The 20,487-nt window shown below is 44.0% G+C and overlaps 1 protein-coding gene across 1 annotated transcript in view; it reads left to right on the top strand.

The window, feature by feature from the left end:
• The window catches only part of LOC126187975 (abl interactor 2), a 63,062-nt gene that overhangs the window by 528 nt on the left and 42,047 nt on the right, over nt 1-20,487 (top strand). The window lies entirely within an intron of this gene.

Here is a 20,487-nt window from a genome sequence, read left to right as displayed (position 1 = left end):
AAGCCTTGTGCGTTCAGAAAGGGACGGATATTGAAAGATTCGTTAACGAGGAGAGTTTGGTTACTTGTATTTATAAGATTCTTTCAGTCATTTCCAGAAGTGCCTATACTTTTGTTGTAACCAAAGATGATCCAAGGAAAGTTGCTTAAAGTTTAACATCCCGCCGAGGGTGACGTCTCACCGAGGGTGATGTCAGTAGAGAAGGAATCCATGTTCAAATATATTCCGGAAAGTATGTTTCCGTAATCAGTATGTTATTAGCAAAGCGTCCAAAAAATCGGTTGTTGTTTTGTTGCAAGTTTAACGCATCGATTCAATTTCTATCAGAAGGCTCTGATAATTTTCAGTCCTGAAGTTCTCTTGCTCTCTCATATATATTATAAATTTATATTATTAATCAGTCTGAACCAGAACTTGGTATGCCCCTATTATTTTAATGATATTTACATTTATTTATGTACTGTCAAAGCAAAAACGTCCATGTTCTTGCTGAAATACCCACCAGATTTTCTTGAAAGGTTCACCATCATGTGTTTCATCTTTGCTCAGATGGCTGTAAATAAGGTGGGTGTAGATGATAGTCAAGGAACTTCTGCTCACTTGTGGTACCTTACAGAGTAACATCAGTAATCCAGATTTTGAACCTTTTACGTGTCTCCATAGTGTTTCCAACTAGCCCTTATCAATTGAAAGTATTACAGATATAAAAGAAAAAGGTGGCAGTGAGTCATACCTTTCTCTGCTTATGACATTCATGTTGATATCAGAACTAAGAGTTATTTTTCACTTCCTGTGCTTTATATTCGCAATGACTCTGTACGCACTAGAAAATTTATCAACCAGTTATACCTGCCATACATATTTTGTGCAAATAGGGCCTATATAATTCTCATCTGCTGCATGATCAGTAACTGAAAGTAATAATTCTTACTTGCACATTTGTAGCTTGTGGAGTTCCTCTGGTTGTCTTTTAAGAAATACTTCTACCTCATTTTTATTCCATGAAATGTGTTTATAGTTAACTAATTTTGTGTCACTTTACAAACTGCCTTTCCCTGACTAACTAATTAAATTATTACATTTCATCACTTTTTTCCTTGTAAAAGAAGGTACTTTATATAATATTTGTGCTATATCCCCTGTCTGTTCAAATTTGGGGACTAGTGCAGCAGGGGATACAACCCGTCGGCTTTGAACAATGACGTCACAAGTCGCCAGAGAACATGTATTACAGAGATGAAAGAGCTGAGGAGAATGTTGAGAAACAAAGGAATGCGAGAGAGATAAACATTGATCTTGTCAAAAGCATAAGTGTTTTTTGACTTTAAAAAAAAATGTCACGAGATAGAATAAACTGATCCTACTTTATTAAGCAATATCTTGTCAAAAGCCGAGAAGCGATTCTTCTTAATGTTCTAGCTCCCTTCAGTACGTAATAAGTGTTTTTTGACTTAAAAAAAAAAAAAAAAATCTCACGAGATAGAATAAACTGATCCAACTTTATTAAGCAGCTCCCTTCAGTACCTAATAAGTGTTTTTTGGCTTTAAAAAAAAAAATCTCACGAGATAGAATAAACTGATCCTACTTTATTAAGCAATATCTTGTCAAAAGCCGAGAACCGATTCTTCTTAGTGTTCTAGCTCCCTTCAGTACGTAATAAGAGTTTTTTGGCTTTTTTAAAAAAAAAATCTCACGAGATAGAATAAACTGATCCTACTTTATTAAGCAATAGTGTTTTTTCGCTTTTTTTTTTAAATCTCACGAGATAGAATAAACTGATCCTACTTTATTAAGCAATAGTGTTTTTTGGCTTTTTTAAAAAAAAATCTCACGAGATAGAATAAACTGATCCTACTTTATTAAGCAATCAGTAAAAAAACGTAATTGAAACATAACAGCAAAAGCTGTTATGATTTAGTTTAGTTTTTTTTATTGATTGCTTAATAAAGTAGGATCACTGTATTCTATCTCGTGAGATTTTTTTTAAAAAAGCCAAAATACACAATCCACATTACCTCATTATCATTACGAAAAATATTAAGTACCGGCCGAATAAAAAACAAACAATTAAGTTAATTAAATCGCACGTTTAATGATGTACCGAATATCAAGCGATCGCTATTATCTATGCCTCGAAGTGAAGACATTACGATCTATGACTAAGGAATGACGTCATTGTTCAAAGCCGACGGGTTGTATCCCCTGCTGCACTAGACCCCAAATTTGCTACAACTAATTTTTGTATTGATCAGTGTGCAGTGTTGTTTAATCTTTCTAATTTATCTCAAAGGTTTTAATTTGTTTCTTGAATAGAGCACATTTCCTGTCAAGTTTTTGCAATAACACAGAATTTGGCATGGACATCATTAAAACAAAGGTGTTACTTGTTGTGGTGGGATCTTCTCATGAAATTTCAATCACCAACTTTCTCCTCCAAATACAGGGTGTTTCAAAAATGACCGGTATATTTGAAACGGCAATAAAAACTAAACGAGCAGCGATAGAAATACACCGTTTGTTGCAATATGCTTGGGACAACAGTACATTTTCAGGCAGACAAACTTTCGGAATTACAGTAGTTACCATTTTCAACAACAGATGGCGCTGCGGTCTGGGAAACTCTATAGTACGATATTTTCCACATATCCACCATATGTAGCAATAATATGGCGTAGTCTCTGTATGAAATTACCCGAAACCTTTGACAACGTGTCTGGCGGAATGGCTTCACATGCAGATGAGATGTACTGCTTCAGCTGTTCAATTGTTTCTGGATTCTGGCGGTACACCTGGTCTTTCAAGTGTCCCCACAGAAAGAAGTCACAGGGGTTCATGTCTGGCGAATAGGGAGGCCAATCCACGCCACCTCCTGTATGTTTCGGATAGCCCAAAGCAATCACACGATCATCGAAATATTCGTTCAGGAAATTAAAGAAGTCGGCTGTGCGATGTGGCCGGGCACCATCTTGCATAAACCACGAGGTGTTCGCAGTGTCGTCTAAGGCAGTTTGTACCGCCACAAATTCACGAAGAATGTCCAGACAGCGTGATGCAGTAATCGTTTCGGATCTGAAAAATGGGCCAATGATTCCTTTGGAAGATAGTACTTTTTGAGGATGCAGGGACGATGGGACTGCAACATGGGGCTTTTCGGTTCCCCATATGCGCCAGTTCTGTTTATTGACGAAGCCGTCCAGGTAAAAATAAGCTTCGTCAGTAAACCAAATGCTGCCCACATGCATATCGCCGTCATCAATCCTGTGCACTATATCGTTAGCGAATGTCTCTCGTGCAGCAATGGTAGCGGCGCTGAGGGGTTGCCGCGTTTGAATTTTGTATGGATAGAGGTGTAAACTCTGGCGCATGAGACGATACGTGGACGTTGGCGTCATTTGGACCGCAGCTGCAACACGGTGAACGGAAACCCGAGGCCGCTGTTGGATCACCTGCTGCACTAGCTGCGCGTTGCCCTCTGTTGTTGCCGTACGCGGTCGCCCTACCTTTCCAGCACGTTCATCCGTCACGTTCCCAGTCCGTTGAAATTTTTCAAACAGATCCTTTATTGTATCGCATTTCGGTCCTTTGGTTACATTAAACCTCCGTTGAAAACTTCGTCTTGTTGCAACAACACTGTGTTCTAGGTGGTGGAATTCCAACACCAGAAAAATCCTCTGTTCTGAGGAATAAACCATGTTGTCTACAGCACACTTGCACGTTGTGAACAGCACACGCTTACAGCAGAAAGACGACGTACAGAATGGCGCACCCATAGACTGGGTTGTCTTCTATATCTTTCACATCACTTGCAGCGCCATCTGTTGTTGAAAATTGTAACTACTGTAATTTCAAAAGTTTGTCCGCCTGAAAATGTACTGTTGTCCCAAGCATATTGCAACAAACGGTATATTTCTATCGCTGCTCGTTTAGTTTTTATTGCCGTTTCAAATATACCGGTCATTTTTGAAACACCCTGTATGAAAATATTTGGTTGATTCCGAACTATGTAGGGAGAAATGATCAGAGCTTGCATGCAAAGATATATGTGCTCTTTTTTTATGTGCTGTTCTTGAGTGGACTAATAGAGGTGGTTCAGTAAATAGTCTGCCAGGCACTTAAGTGTGATCTGCAGAGTATCCATGTGGATGTAGATATTTCACTTGTTTTCCAGGGATTTCTACTAGGCTGTGTCATTTTTCTCCTATTTCATCTTTTGCTGCCATCATCTCGAAGCTAGCCATTCATCTTCTACTGTATTCATTTCCCCGTTCTCAATGAGTTGTTTGATCTCTCAGCAATTTCAATTTATCCAGGTCCTGGATCTAGAATTTCCTACTTTTCTCCAATGTCTTCAGTTTTAATCTGCAGATATTATGGTCAGAAACCACATCTGCGCCTGGAAACATTTAAGCAGTTAAGAATCTGGCTTTGAAATATGAATGTTATAATTATGTAAGTACTAAGCTCTCTCTCTCTCTCTCTCTCTCTCTCTCTCTCTCTCTCTCTCTCTCTCCCCCTCTCCCCCTCTCTCCCTCTCCCTCCCTCTCCCTCCCCCTTCCCACTCCCCCCTCCCCCCAAAATCCCAGAAATACCCCTATCAGGGATAAAGCATGTTATCAACAATATGAAAAAAGGAACTGCTCTAGGTAGAGGTGATGTGTCATTCGATGTTTTAAAACTGATGGATTAGATATCTATAGGTCAAGGGAAGTGTTCGATCGCAATGTGTGGCTGTGAATGTTGGTATTGGTATCAAGAGATGTTTTTGAGCTAGGTATATAGGTCAAGGGAATGTTTGGTCCTAATTTATGGGATCGGGAGCTGCTGTTGAGCCGCCTGTTAGGACAAGCACCTAATGCATGAAGAATGAGGGAGTTTTTAAGGCCCACCATGAAGTGGCCATGGCCTCAATGATGGAACTGTTCCAGCATTCATCAACTGGGTGATGTGAGATTTATGCAGTTCATGATTGGAAGCGAATTGTTTAAGTGACAGAAATATTGATCATTAGCTTAAAAGAGTACTTCTGAGATACCAAAGCTTATGGCTGACAAATATGAAGGCTGAACATACGGGAGAGGCCTTGAGGTGCCAAAAGGTTTCAGATATGTTCACAGTCATCTCAGTCAATTAAATAACTTGGTGTTGGGGCCTCTTTGAATCAGTGTCCAACAATAAAGAAGATTTTAATCATTAACCTGTTCTATTCCTTGTTCCGTTAGAGCTTCAGACACAGCTGGATGATTGATTCAATTTAATGCATTTTCAAAATCTAAAAAAGGCAAGGCAAAGAGGTTGATGGCACTAACTCATTTGTTCCACCTGTTAATTGTTTCACAGAGAGTGAGGATACAATAAACTGTGCTAAATCTTGTGTGAAGCACAGCTTGCTCAATAGATTGAGCCACATCAAATGTGACACTCATTCCAGTAATCAAAATTCTAGTAAAAACCTTGTACGGTGTGTACAGGAGACTGATATGGGAAATGTAGTTCTTCATATCTTTAGAATGTGTTAGGACTATTTTGGCTTTATTCCAATCTCTTGATAATGTTTCACAGTGCAAACAACTTTAAAATATTCGAGCTAAATGGTTGGTTGATTTGGAGGAGGGGACCAAACAGTGAGGTCATCAGTCCCATCGGATTTGGGAAGGATGGAAAAGGCCGTGCCCTTTCAAAGGAAACATCCCGGCATTTGCCTAAAGCGATTTAGAGAAACCGAAGAAAACCTAAATCAGGATGGCCGGACACTGTTTTTGAACTGTCATCCTCCCAAATGTGACTCCAGTGTCCGTTGTGCCACCTTGCTCGGTTTGGTTAAATGCTTTACAGCAGCTCCCAATCCCATAAATTGAGATTGAACACTTCCCTTGACCTAGACAGCTCAACAGCAGCTCATGATTGCATAAATTAGGATCAAACACTTCCCTTGACCTATATAGCTCAAAAACCTCTGATACCAACACACACACACACACACACACACACACACACGCACACACACACACACACATATTAGGATCAAACACTTCCCTTTCGACCTATGTAGCTCAAAAACATCTCCTGATACCAAAACACACACACACACACACACACACACACACACACACACACACACACACATATTAGGATCAAACACTTCCCTTTCGACCTATGTAGCTCAAAAACATCTCCTGATACCAAAACACATGCACACACACACACACACACACACACACACACACACACACACACACACACACACACCAACGAAAAAATACTCAACCAAAAGAAAGACCTCACCCCCCACACCTCACCCCCTCAACCAACCCAACCTCCCACCTCACCCCAAAATAAAAAACCCACAAACAAAAACCAAATGCAACATAAAAAAATCTCAATCATACACTACAATTCAACAAAAACTTCAACAAAATAGATCCTCCACAACTAAAACACAAACCAACACACTTCCCCCCCCCCCCCCACCCAACACTCTTAACACGAAATAAACCACCCACCCCAACCTGAGCCACAGCCGCCCGCCCACCCACCCTTACTAATCGCTTTTGGTATATACATTTTACTAACAGCCCTTAAAAAAACATGTAAAACACAGTAGCCCTTAGGGGCACTCTTCCGCCAACAGTACTCATCTAAATGAGACTGAAGGTTGGAAGAGCACCTCTTCCCCCTCCCAAGAACTGACTGACTTAACAGCCCCCCACATCCCCTCTATTGTATTTGTGCAAGCCCTCATCTCATAATTTTTGAGCTCTAAGCTATGGTTAACGACTAAATGATTGAATCCCCTCTCACCCAACCCCCTATTTGAAGAAAATGCATCTGAAACTACCGTGGACCCCGGATCTATGTACTCCTCAATTAAGCCTACTAATTCCGCCTTAGACCTTCCTTCCACAACCCTAAAAACACATTCAGAACACCCAGCCCCCCACACCCAAACACCAACCACAGACTTACCCCTCCCATACTTCCTTTTCCCAAACTGCAACTTGTCCACCTCCACAACAACCCTATAACAAAAATAATAAGTCACCAATACAATCTTGCACATGCCCAACCTAGACTTCTCGAACCAGGAACCACGCCATATGGAACGCCAAATGTAATCCTTTCGACAGCACCACATATAACCGTCCCTGGTCCGAGACGCCGGAACTTTAGCCAACTTCATTTCTTTGCCACAAATAGAGCACTTCACGATCTCGGCAATGAAACAGCTGCAAAAACTTTATATCAGTTCCAAAGCGGTGTTTCCCATCATTTCCCTCAGACTTGCGCCATTAACTTTATCCGTCATATACATTCCTGAACGAAAATAACAACCGATTAATTTACTAAAATTACCACATGACCTACAGCGAAAAACACTAAATTAACCTTCACACAAAACCACTAAATCGTTAACTCACTGAAACAAATTCCAGTACAAACGCAGCCAACACTTGAACAATTCTGCATAATGAGCAAGACCAAACTGAGCCCATTACACCACACTAACGAAAGCCCTGAACCAGACGGCATAACACATCACAACATGACGACATCTACAAACACACTCATAAACCAAACTCCACGCCGTCATGACGTCACACACCACAACTCCCTTACGTCATGGGTCAAAGCCGACGTGTGGCATTGGACGCTTCTGTTGACCCAGTTTACTTTTACCATTCACTTTTACATTTTCTTCACAAAACATTGCATGGGCTTCTTTCAAAGAAAATATTAAGCGTTGTACTTGCAACTTACTCTTACCTTTCTCATCTTTTACAGTCACAACGTCTTTGCGTCCAGGGGCCTGTCTGCTAATGTCATCCCTTTCATAGAATTTGCTCACTGCGCTTATTATTTCATCACATTTTTTTGTTCAGAGATTCTTTCTACTTCTAAAGGTTCAACAAATGTGTGATACAACCTTCTAATAACACAATTTTGTTTTCTGGCTGGTGCTGGAAGTACATGTTTCACTTTTGATATGGCTTTTCTCAATGAAGACCTATTTTCATATGGTGGAGAGGCAGAACTACTTGGTGTAGCTGAAGATGCTTCCTTTAGCCGCTTCCTGTACTTGGCAGCTGTTTCTCTAACATTCCATTTCCTGTCTGCAGTAATCCTTCTTGTTCTCTATTACTAAAACATTTTTCCTTTTCCTGAATTTTTTCATAGTTTCCTTGTGTTTGATTTTACGCTTGTCATATCTGCCTTCTTCTTTTCATCTTTTCAGCTGCACTTAAGAGGAGCTGGAATGATGAAAATGACAAAATTAATGTTTTTTTAAATTATTATAAAATTATTTGGAGTTTTCTGAAGAAAACAAATCAAGTTTCGCCCTTCTAAGTGAATTCTAAGACTGTTTTTTATCGCTGCAAAGTTGATGTGCCGCATTAACGGTTGTAGCAACATGGTGTGTTACCACTGATGGTGCTGCTCGCTGGCTGCAAGCAGGGTATCGTTGCGGAATTAGACAGTGTTTTGTTTTCTAACATTGTATGGCTTTATCTCTGTGACAAATGACTGTTCATATCGGTAAATATAAATGCTATACCGTGTGTGTTGACTTGTGGAGTTTGCTTTGTGTTGTTTAGCTGTTCAATTTTGCGTAGGCCTATTTGACGAATTTCGTTCATACCTTTTTTACGTATTTGGTTTGTGGATATCAATATGCCCCATTTCAGCAATCGAGTGTTTTGAGGAAAGGCACAATGAGTGGAAGAAGAAATCTTTTGTTGTTTCGAAAGGAGATGGTGCTCAGACTGCTTCACCGACTACTCCAAATGAATGTGATAGAACTTCTTCGAGCTAGAAACTTTGTAACAGCAAAGAAAAATTTGAAAACTATGAAAGTGATAGTAATTATGTGAATGAAATAATTAACATTTCCTTGCTCTCCAATATTTTGAAACATAACGTATTATGCCAAGTTTGCAAAGAAAGAGGACTGGGATTGAAAATAACTTCACACATTAGTTTGGCATGTAAAATGTTATTGAAGTGTAACAAATGTGCTGCAGAAGTTTTGTTTTCTAATTCTAACAGTATTCCTCTTAGTGGTAATAGTGGAAAGAAGGTGTATGATACAAATGTTAGGCTAGTGTATGGCTTGCGTTGCATTGGCAAGGGCAGTGCTGCAGGGACAATGTTAGGAGGAATTATCAACTTGCCAAAACCACCAACCAAGTTTGGATTTTATAATGAATTGGTGGGATCTTCTGCTGAAGATATTATAACGAAGAAAGCAGCTGAAGAAGCTGTGACAGATAATGGGAATTGTAGAGATTTAACTGTTGCTTTAGATGGATCATGGCAATGTAGAGGTCATAAATCTGTAAATGGAGCTGTGACAGCTATCAGTGGAGACAGTTGCAAAGTAATTGTTGTTGGTATTCTCTCAAAACATTGTAGATGTAAGGGCAATACCAAGGACCAACATAGTGAAAGTTGTGAAGCAAATTTTCACGGCACGAGTGGAGCGATGGAAGTAGAGGGAGTGAAAGCAATTTTTTCCAGATCACAGGAGTGGTATAATGTACAATACACTAACTATCTAGGAGATGGTGATTCTAAGGGATATAAAACTGTAGAGGACTCAAACCTTATGGCAATGAGATTCACATTAAAAAACAGGAGTGCATTGGACATGTGCAGAAGTGCACGGGGGCTCGCTCGCGCAAACTAAAGCAGACATTAGGATCCCAGAAGCTTAGTGATGGTAAGACCCTTGGAGGAAGAGGAAGATTGACAGATGAAGCAATTGATAGATTCCAGAGGTATTATGGGTGTGCAATTAGGCAAAATACAAGAAGCATTGAGCATATAAGGAGAGCAGTATGGGCATTATTTGTTCATATTGCATCAACAAATGAGCACTCGCAACATGAACTGTGCCCCACAGATGACGACTCATGGTGTAAGTACCAATCAGGAAAGGAATATGTCCATAAAAACAGCTTGCCAAATGCTGTAATTGATGTAATTAAGCCCATATTCAGAGAAAAGTGTTTGGAAAAGTGTTTACATGGGAAAACACAAAATCCAAATGAAAGTGTAAATAATTTAATTTGGATTAGGATTCCCAAAAGAGTGTTTGTACAGATAAAAAAATTGCATTTTGGTGTATGATGCAATGGCAACATACAATGAAGGAAACATTATCAAATGTGATGTGCTGAAACGTTTAGGTTTCCAACCAGGACACAACACCGTTTCCACAATGCGCCTAATTGATGAAGAAAGACCAAGAGGTGCAGGAAGAATAGACAAAAGCCTACAACATGCAGCAAAAGGGAAGAAAAAGACCAGTGAAAAGGAAACTAACACTGGAAAAAAAGAGGATGCTAATAATCCATCATATGGGGCAGGGGCCATTTCCCATAACTTTAAAATTTTCATCTTTGAGGAACATTTTCTCAAAAACTGCTAATGTTATATCAATGAAATTTATACACAATATTGTGTACTTCTTTTCCTTCATTTTTATAACAGATTGTAAAAAAAAATTGTTTAATTCAAGAGTTATAGAAGAAAAAGTGCAAAATGTTAGAGAAAAAAATAAGCATCTGTTTAAACAAATTGTAAAACAAAAACCAATAAATATTTATTAACATGGCATTATAACTTTGTAGAGAAATATTCACTGAACATGTAGTCCAAATTTCAGGGCAATATGTTTAATGGTTTTAGAAAAAAATGTTCCTTCTATTTGCTAAAATTAACATGGAGGAGATGGATTGTTCTGGCTCCCCTTAAGGTGCTCCGGAACGCCCTATACTTGCAATGTTAAAATAACGCTTATAAATTACATCTTTCCTCACAAAGTATTTGAGGTAGGAAGTTGAACTTTTTACAGATTATTTATTGGAATATGGGCTACAACTTTTCCTCACAAAGTATTTGAGGTAGGAAGTTGAACTTTTTACAGATTATTTATTGGAATATGGGCTACAACTTAACACAGGGATTTTACAAAATTTTAGTTCAGTTATTAAAGATGATTTTTTTTTCAATTGTAATAAAAATTCACAACATTTTTTTGCAATTTTTTATTTATATATTCAAAAATATACAGTTTTTTGGAAAAAGGCTGTTTAAATTATGCAGAAGGTACTGTGTAACATTTACTGAAAGTTTGAAACAAATATGTTTGGAAGATCCTTAGAAAACATGTAATTAGTATGAGAAAATAAAAGTTTTGGGAATCGAGCGACAAAGATCGGATGAACTTTTTAGTGCATTCCAGGTCCATAGGATGGATTATCTTCATCCTCTGCAAACTCCTCCTCCAGCTTCCTCTTGTTCCTCCTCCTGTTTACTCTTGCTTGTATTTCTAGACTCTTTACAGCCCTGTCTGCAGCCCGAAGGCGTTCCTTGTCTAAAGCAAGCATCGCTCGTACCATGTTAGAACCTATCTTCATTCCCATATTTCTAAATACCTTGCACCTTACAATGTTGCCATCATTGAAAGTCGCAACAGCATCATACACACCAAAGTGAAGTGTTTCTATTCCAACAAATACAGTCTTGGGGATTCTCGACCTTATAACACTATTTACACTTTCATTGGGGTTTTAAGTTTTTCCGTGAATACAATTTTTCAACAGTTCTTGTGCTGCTAAGTCTCTGAAAATAGGTTTTATCACCTCCATTATTGCATGAGATAGGACTATGCTTATGAGTGTTCACTTCACCAGTTAGCAATCCTTTGTTATATTTACACCAACTGTCTTCTTCTTTGGGACACAAGCTATGTTGGGGATTTTCATCGGTTGAAGAAGTATGAAAAAAAAAAGAGCCCAAACAGCCTTCTTCATTTCGTCGACACTTTGTGTATTTTGCCTAATAGCCATTCCATAATAGTTCTGTATTTTGTCAATTACACTGTCAGTTAACCTTCCCTTCCCATCCAACCCTTTACCATCACTGAGTTTTTGTTGTTTGTACGAAGCTTTAAGTCGCCGAAGTCTTGTTCCCATTCGCTTCTGTATGTGTCCAATACACTCAAATTTCTGCACTACAGCATCATCACCATAGGGCTTCAGTCCTTGAACATGTTTGAAACTTTTAGAATCACCATCACCAAGGTAATTAACATATCGCACTTTATCACACGCCTCAGAACGCTGGAATATACTGGCAACACCAGCCACTTCTATTCCTCCACTACTGCCACTATAGTTAGCTTTGCAATTATTTTCATGTGTACCTTTATATTTTTGTAGACATCTACAATACTTTGATATTACTGCTACATCTAAAATTTTCCCCCCCCTGCGGGTTCGGGGGTTAGAATAGGCCCGCGGTATTCCTGCCTGTCGTAAGAGGCGACTAAAAGGAGTCTCACATGTTTTGGCCTTATGTGATGGTCCCCTCTCGGGTTTGACCTCCATCTTTCTAAATTATTCCGAAGAGCGAGCCAATTGGGGAAGGGCGCCTTACATGGTGCACTGTATCCGTCGTGCAATTAGACCTTTAGCCGGCTTTCACGTCGTTGCAATGGTGTCCCGCTCGTTTTCGATCTTTAGGGCGGGGATACGTCCCTGGGTGCGATTACCACGCTGCCCTCTGCAGTGTTTCTTTTAACTGCGACGACGACCTTGGACAGTTTTGCACCTAAGATCCAGCACGGTAGCCAGTCCGTTGTGGTGGGGCCGCCATGTACCCTCTTGGTTGTAGCCCCCTGACAACACAGGGATCGCTCTACTGATGCCTGCGCCGTTAACTCCCCACGTATGCCAAGGAGTAGATGCCTATCCTCCTGGGGTATCAGGACTCCCGGCAACGGCCATCCTGCCAGGTGGCCTTTGCTGTGGCTGGGTGGCGCCCGTGGGGAGGGCCCTTGGTCGGAGTAGGTGGCATCAGGGCGGATGACCCGCAATGAAGCGTGGTACATCATCTCTCGCTGGCGGCCAGCCGCCAGCAGTCTCTAAGCGTTCTCGGGCTCAATTTAATGCTCAGAAGTACGATCCGAAAACGTTCCCCTCCCTGGCCACGCCGTGGGAAGAGCGTAAGTCCCAGGATGGAGGTAACAGTTATTCGCCCCGATTCTCAATTTGCACGAGAGCTGATGGGGAGTCTTTTCTCTCCACAAAGCCTCAGTTCTTCGTCGAGCATTTAGAGGACAAGTTTGGGGAGGTGGAGGGCTTGTCTAAAATGCGCTCTGGCTCAGTACTGATACAAACGGCATCCTCCGCCCAGTCACGCAGGTTACTTGCTTGTGACAAGTTGGGGGATGTTAACGTTACTATTACTCCACATAAGAGTTTAAATATGGTCCAGGGTGTTATTTTCCATAGGGACCTCCTTTTGCAGTCTGATGACGAGCTGCGCGCCAACTTAGAACGTAGAGGTGTTCATTTCGTCCGGCGCGTTCATCGGGGTCCGAGGGACAATCAGGTTGCTACCGGTGCCTTCATCTTGGCCTTCGAGGGTGATACGTTACCGGAAAAGGTCAAGGTGATGGTCTACCGATGTGACGTCAAGCCCTATATCCCTCCCCCGATGCGGTGCTTCAAGTGCTGGAAGTTCGGCCATATGTCTTCCTGCTGCACTTCCAGCCTCACATGTCGAGATTGCGGACGCCCATCTCATCCCGATACTCCATGTGCCCCGCCTCCCATCTGCGTCAACTGCGGGGAGCACCATTCACCTTGCTCGCCAGACTGCAGAATATTCCAGAAAGAGCGCAAAATCATGGAATATAAGACCCTGGACCGACTGACTTATACTGAGGCCAAACGGAAATACGACCGATTACATCCAGTGCGAATGACAACTTCCTACGCCGCTGCTACAACACCTGTGCTAGCCCCATCAGTTTCGCGCCTTCCGGCCGGATCGACGAGTGGTACAACTCCTCCTGCCCCCTTGCCAGTGGGGGGCTCTACCCACCGGGTTGCTCCTGTGCCACCTACCTCAGGAGCAACACCATCCCCCCCATCGGGGACGTCGGTCCCCGCTTCTAAGCCGGAGAAGTGTCCAACTTCTTCGGCTTCTCACGCTCGCAAGGGGTCCCTTGGGTCCCTCCCTTCCCAGGTTTCCACCGGCGGGAAGGCTGACGATAGCCAGTGGCGTAAGTGCCCACAATCTGCAGGTCGAAGGGCTTCCCGATCCTCCTCAGTCCCGGAGACTGAATTGGTGAAGCCCTCCCAGCCAGTTAAACCCAAGGAGCAGCGTGAGAAATCAAAGAAGAGCAGCTCTAAGCCCAAGGAACGCGCGGTGGTAGCCACCCCATCGCTACCTTCTAGCTTTGCGTCTGAGGACGAGGTGGAGATTCTGGCGTCCGCTGAGGACCTCGATCTCGCCGTTCCCTCAGACGCCGTGAATAGCAATAGCACTAGCACGGGTGCTCAATCGGAGGCAGCAGGTGACCCAGCGGCGTAATCTGCCGTCCCAGTCCCGGCACGCCTTTCTCAGCCATGGACAAAACCATCCTCCAGTGGAACTGCAGCGGTTTCTTCCACCATCTAGCTGAGCTCCGCCAACTTATCAGCCTTCACCCTTTCCTCTGCATTGCTCTGCAGGAAACTTGGTTTCCAGCAATGCGCACCCCCGCCCTCCGTGGCTATCGGGGTTATTATAAGAACCGAGCAGCTTATGAAAGGGTGTCTGGTGGCGTCTGCATCTATGTCCTTAACTCTCTTCACAGCGAGTCTGTCCCTCTACAAACAGCTTTAGAGGCTGTCGCTGTTAGGGTGTGGACGCCGCAGGCTCTTACCGTCTGCAGTCTTTACCTTCCACCGGAGGGTGATGTCGCGCAGCATGTCCTGGCTGCGCTGATAGCCCAATTGCCGCCACCTTTCTTATTACTGGGCGACTTGAACGCCCATAACCCTCTGTGGGGTGGGTCAGTGGCAACAGGTCGAGGCGCCACCGTTGAGCATTTATTGTCGCAGCTCGATCTCTCGATTTTGAATGATGGTGCCTCCACACACTTCAGTGTGGCGCATGGCACCTACTCCGCCATTGACCTTTCAATCTGTAGCCCTAGCCTCTTACCATCTGTCCACTGGAGTGTGCATGACGACCTGTGTGGTAGTGACCACTTTCCGATTTTTCTGTCACTACCACAGCGTCACTCTTCTGGGCGCCCTAGCAGATGGGCTATGAATAAGGCTGACTGGGACTTGTTCTCCTCCACTGCCGCTATTGAGCCTCTCTCAACTGATGCCATTGATGCGGTGGTTACATCGGTCACCGCCGGCATCGTCACTGCCGCCGAGTCTGCCATTCCCCGTTCTTCTGGGTCCCCTCGGCGGAGGGCTGTGCCTTGGTGGTCGCCTGAGATCGCTGAAGCGATTAAAGATCGCCGGCGGGCGCTCCAGCGTCACAAGCGACATCCCTCCATGGACCACCTTATCGCCTTCAAACGGCTGCGTGCGCGGGCCCGCCTCCTTATCCGCCAAGGCAAGAAGGAGTGCTGGGAGCGGTATGTGTCCACCATTGGACTCCATGTCACTCCATCGCAGGTCTGGGCCAAGATTCGACGGGTCTTTGGCTATCGGACCCCTGCCAGCGTCCCTGCGCTCTCACTGAATGGAGCAGTTTGTACTGACTCCGACGTCATTGCAAACCGCTTAGCAGAGCATTTTGCTATGAGTTCCGCTTCTGCGAATTACCCCCAGGCCTTCCGCTCCATTAAAGAGCGGATGGAACGTCGGAGCCTTTCTTTTCGCACCAACGCTTCTGAACCCTACAACGCTCCATTCAGTGAGTGGGAATTTCAGAGTGCCCTTGCCGCTTGCCCTGATACCGCTCCCGGGCCAGATCGCATCCACTGTCAGATGCTGAAACACCTTTCAGTGGACTGCAAGCGACGCCTCCTCGACCTTTACAACCGTCTCTGGGTCGAGGGTGAGTTTCCGTCGCAATGGCGGGAAAGTATTGTCATCCCCATTTTGAAACCTGGAACGAACCCTCTGGAGGTGGACAGCTACCGTCCCATTAGTCTCACCAACGTTCTTTGCAAGTTGCTTGAACGGATGGTGAGCCGGCGCTTAAATTGGGTGCTGGAGTCTCGGGGCCTTCTGGCTCCGTCTCAGGGTGGGTTCCGTAAAGGCCGCTCCGCCACCGACAATCTGGTGAGCCTTGAGTCGGCCATCCGTACAGCCTTTGCCCGCCGTCAGCACCTGGTCGCTGTCTTTTTCGACATGCGGAAGGCGTACGATACGACATGGCGTCATCACATCCTTTCTACGCTTCATGGATGGGGTCTTCGGGGCCCTCTGCCGATCTTTATCAGAAATTTTCTGTCGTATCGTACCTTCCGCGTGCAAGTCGCGGCCTCGTATAGTTCCTCCCTCGTCCAGGAGAACGGGGTACCCCAGGGCTCTGTCCTCAGTGTCTGCCTGTTTTTAATTGCAATAAACGGTCTCGCTGCGGCAGTAGGAAATTCTGTCTCCGCTTCCCTGTATGCTGACGTCTTCTGTCTTTACTATAGTTCTATTAGCATTGCAGCAGCTGAACGTCAGCTACAGGGCGCAATCCGCAAGGCGCAGTCTTGGGCTGTAGCGTGTGGTTTTCAGTTTTCGGCTGCCAAGACCCGCGTTATGCATTTCTGCCGGCGCCGAACGGTCCATCCTGAGCCGCGGCTTTACCTTGCCGACGAACTTCTTGCTGTGGTGGAGACCCACAGGTTTTTGGGTGTCCTTTATGATGCCCGGTTGACTTGGCTGCCTCATATCCGGCAGCTTAAACAAGCGTGTTGGCGGCATCTCAACGCCCTGCGTTGTTTGAGCCACACCCGCTGGGGCGCCGACCGATCTACCCTGTTGCGGCTCTACCAGGCGTTAATCCAGTCTCGCCTGGATTATGGGTGCCTAGCTTATGGCTCAGCATCCCCATCTGCGTTGCGGGTGCTGGACCCAATTCTCCACAGCGGGATACGCCTTGCCACTGGTGCTTTCCGCACCAGCCCTGTGGACAGCGTCCTAGTAGAGGCAGGTGTACCTCCACTGCGGTTCCGACGCCAACGTTTGCTGGCCGCTTATGCTGCCCATGTTTTTAGCTTGCCCGGGCATCCAAATTATCGTGTCCTGTTCCCGCAGTCAGTCGTCCATCTGCCAGACCGTCGGCCCCGGTCGGGTTGTCCGATCGCCGTACGCATCAAGGAGCTTCTCTGCGGGTTTGGGTTTTTCCCAGTTCCACCTCCTTTCCGGGCGCCTCTGCGTACACCCCCGTGGTGTGTTCCTCGCCCTTGCCTTCGGCTCGACTTGGCACAGGGCTCGAAGGACTCGGTCCCTCCAGAGGCCTTCCGCCGCCGCTTTTATTCCATCCTGGCCACGTATCAGGGCTCTGGAATTGTTTACACCGACGGTTCGATGGTTGCTGGTCGTGTCGGGTATGCGCTAACTCTAGGGGACCATTCTGAACAACGGTCCTTGGCGGCTGGCTGCAGCGTTTACACTGCTGAGCTAGTCGCCATCTTTCGTGCCCTAGAGTATATCCGCTCCTGCTCAGGTGAGTCCTTCGTTATCTGTAGCGATTCCCTGAGCGGTTTACGAGCTCTCGACCAGTGTTTTCCTCGTTCTCGTCTGGTGATGGCTATCCATGAGTCCCTGCATACTCTTGCGCGTTGCGGCCGCTCTGTGGTCTTTGTGTGGACCCCCGGTCATGTCGGTATCCCGGGCAATGAACATGTTGACCGCCTGGCGAAAGAGGCCACGAGTAAACAGTCTCTGGACGTTGGCCTCCCAGAGACTGATTTACGGGCAGTCCTCCGCCGAAAAGTTTTTGCGCTTTGGGACGCTGAATGGCGCAATCGGATCATGCCCAATAAACTCCGTGCCATCAAGGAGACGACGACTGTGTGGCGGTCATCCCTGCGAGCCAACCGCAGGGACTCTGTCGTCCTTTGTCGGCTCCGCATTGGCCACTCCCACCTGACACACAGTTATTTACTGCGCCGGGAGGACCCTCCTGTATGTCGCTGCGGGGCGGCTTTGACAGTGGCCCACATTTTGTTGGCCTGCCCCCTTTTAGCTGTGGTCAGGCAGACATTTGCGCTGCCTGATACGCTCCCTGCCCTCTTATGTGATGACCCTGGTATGGCTGACTTAGTTTTCCGTTTTATTCGGGCAGGGGGTTTTTATTATTTACTCTGAGTGTTTGTTCTGTTCTTTTGTGTTGATTCTGGCCATTGGCCTACGATTTTACGCTGAGTTTTTAATGTGTTCTCGGTGGTTGGCTTTTCCTTTTTATCTCTATGGTCGGCCAACCACTGTCACACTCTGTGTGATTTTAATTTGTTTCGTCTGATCTCTGTAGGAGTATTTCTTGTCCTGTGTCGTCTGACGTCTTTCCTGTTCGTTTTTTATTCTCTTTGGGTGGTTTTACTTTTTTTTGGAAAAAGGGACCGATGACCGTCGCAGTCTGGTCCCTTTAATCCCTCCAAACCAACCAACCAACCAATCTAAAATTTTCCCTGTATACATACTGGTGGCAGATACTACACCATGAAGAGATGTGTGTCCCCGTTTATGCCAGGTACCATCGAACGCTGCAGTCAAATCTCTGTTACCATTATTTTCCATTACTGCCTCTTCCACAGCGTTCTTCATAGATTCTATACAGACATCTTCTACTTTAGACCCTATTAATTTATTATAGGTCGTGAACTTGGTTGGGGGATTTGGAAGATTCATGATGCCACAGAAAATTACACCTGCAGTAGCACCCTTACCAACTGAACGCAAGGAATAAACAAATCTAATGTTGTGTTCGTAGATTTTGCTATCGTTTTCTTCAGTTGCAGTTACTGCAACACTGTTCCAAAAGGTGGTCATGTATGAACACTTATCACATTTCAGTTGTATTTCACTAGCAAGTCCTACGTGCTTTATTATGGAGAGTTCCAGACCAACTTCACTACAATGAATACATCTTACACAGTTTGAAAAAAATTCCTTTGAGAACCGACATATCAAATATTTCATTCACATCCCATTCGCCCATAAAACATTCATAGTTTTCACTCATTGAACCAAGCTTTTTCTGTGAAGTATTTTCTTTCCCACTTTGACTGCTACGGGCAGGTGTACTTGAGAGGTTAGGTTCACTCACTTGGTTATCGTCTTTATTGTTTACAGTAATAACACATACCTTTGGCTTTCCAACATTTCTCCTTTTCTTAAAAGCCTTCAGAGGATTTCTAATAACTTTACTTTTACTCATTATTATACTTCAACAAAACAGAGACTCAAGAAACAGAATTAATTACGAATATTTTCGAGATAACGACAGAGTAAATAAACATGAAACAATCGACAGTCACACCAGCGATATATATTTAACCATCACAGGTTAGCCACAACACATACTTTATCTCACATCACTAAATTGTACCTGATGAACACGGACGTTAATAATAACACCATTTGACAGCAGTTTAACAGCGCCACAGTGGGTCATGCCCATGTAGAACACATTTCAAAAAAAATTTAAAAATAGTTGTAGTCTTCGGAATTGAATAAATTATATATATATTATAAGGTCTGCAGATTCAGAAAACGCAAAAAAGTAAAAATTGAACTTTTCATGATTTTGAGCCTTTCCGGAGCCCTTTAAAGGCATTCAGCAAAAATTGCAAATTGTTGTAAAATAGAAATAGCTATTCTCTATGGGATTTTATGTGGCATATGGAGATAAATATACATTAAATATATTGAAATATATTGTTAGCTGTGTTGTATGTAATTCAGAACCAATCTGACTGCTCAGAATTATAACTAATCCTACAAAAATTATGGTAACTCACATTACAGGGCTATTACAAATGATTGAAGTGATTTCTTAAATTCACTGTAGCTCCATTCATTGACATATGGTCACGACACACTACAGATACGTAGAAAAGCTGATAAAGTTTTGTTCGGCTGAAGCCGCACTTCAGGTTTCTGCCATCAGAGTGCTCGAGAGCGCAGTGAGACAAAATGGCGACAGGAGCCGAGAAAGCGTATGTCGTGCTTGATATGCACTCACATCAGTCAGTCATAACAGTGCAACGACACTTCAGGACGAAGTTCAACAAAGATCCACCAACTGTTAACTCCATTCGGCGATGGTATGCACAGTTTAAAGCTTCTGGATGCCTTTGTAAGGGGAAATCAACGGGTCGGCCTGCAGTGAGCGAAGAAACGGTTGAACACATGCGGGCAAGTTTCACACGTAGCCCGCGGAAGTCGACGAATAAAGCAAGCAGGGAGCTAAACGTACCACAGCCGACGATTTGGAAAATCTTAGGGAAAAGGCTAAAGCAGAAGCCTTACCGTTTACAATTGCTACAAGCCCTGACACCTGATGACAAAGTCAAACGCTTTGAATTTTCGGCGCAGTTGCAACAGCTCATGGAAGAGGATGCGTTCCGTGCGAAACTTGTTTTCAGTGATGAAGCAACATTTTTTCTTAATGGTGAAGTGAACAGACACAATATGCGAATCTGGGTGGTAGAGAATCCTCACGCATTCGTGCAGCAAATTCGCAATTCACCA

This window comes from Schistocerca cancellata, chromosome 5 (genome assembly GCF_023864275.1).
Source record: "Schistocerca cancellata isolate TAMUIC-IGC-003103 chromosome 5, iqSchCanc2.1, whole genome shotgun sequence".
Lineage (NCBI taxonomy): Eukaryota > Metazoa > Arthropoda > Insecta > Orthoptera > Acrididae > Schistocerca > Schistocerca cancellata.
Note: the sequence above shows the minus strand (reverse complement) of the source record. Positions and strands in the feature narration are given on the sequence as shown.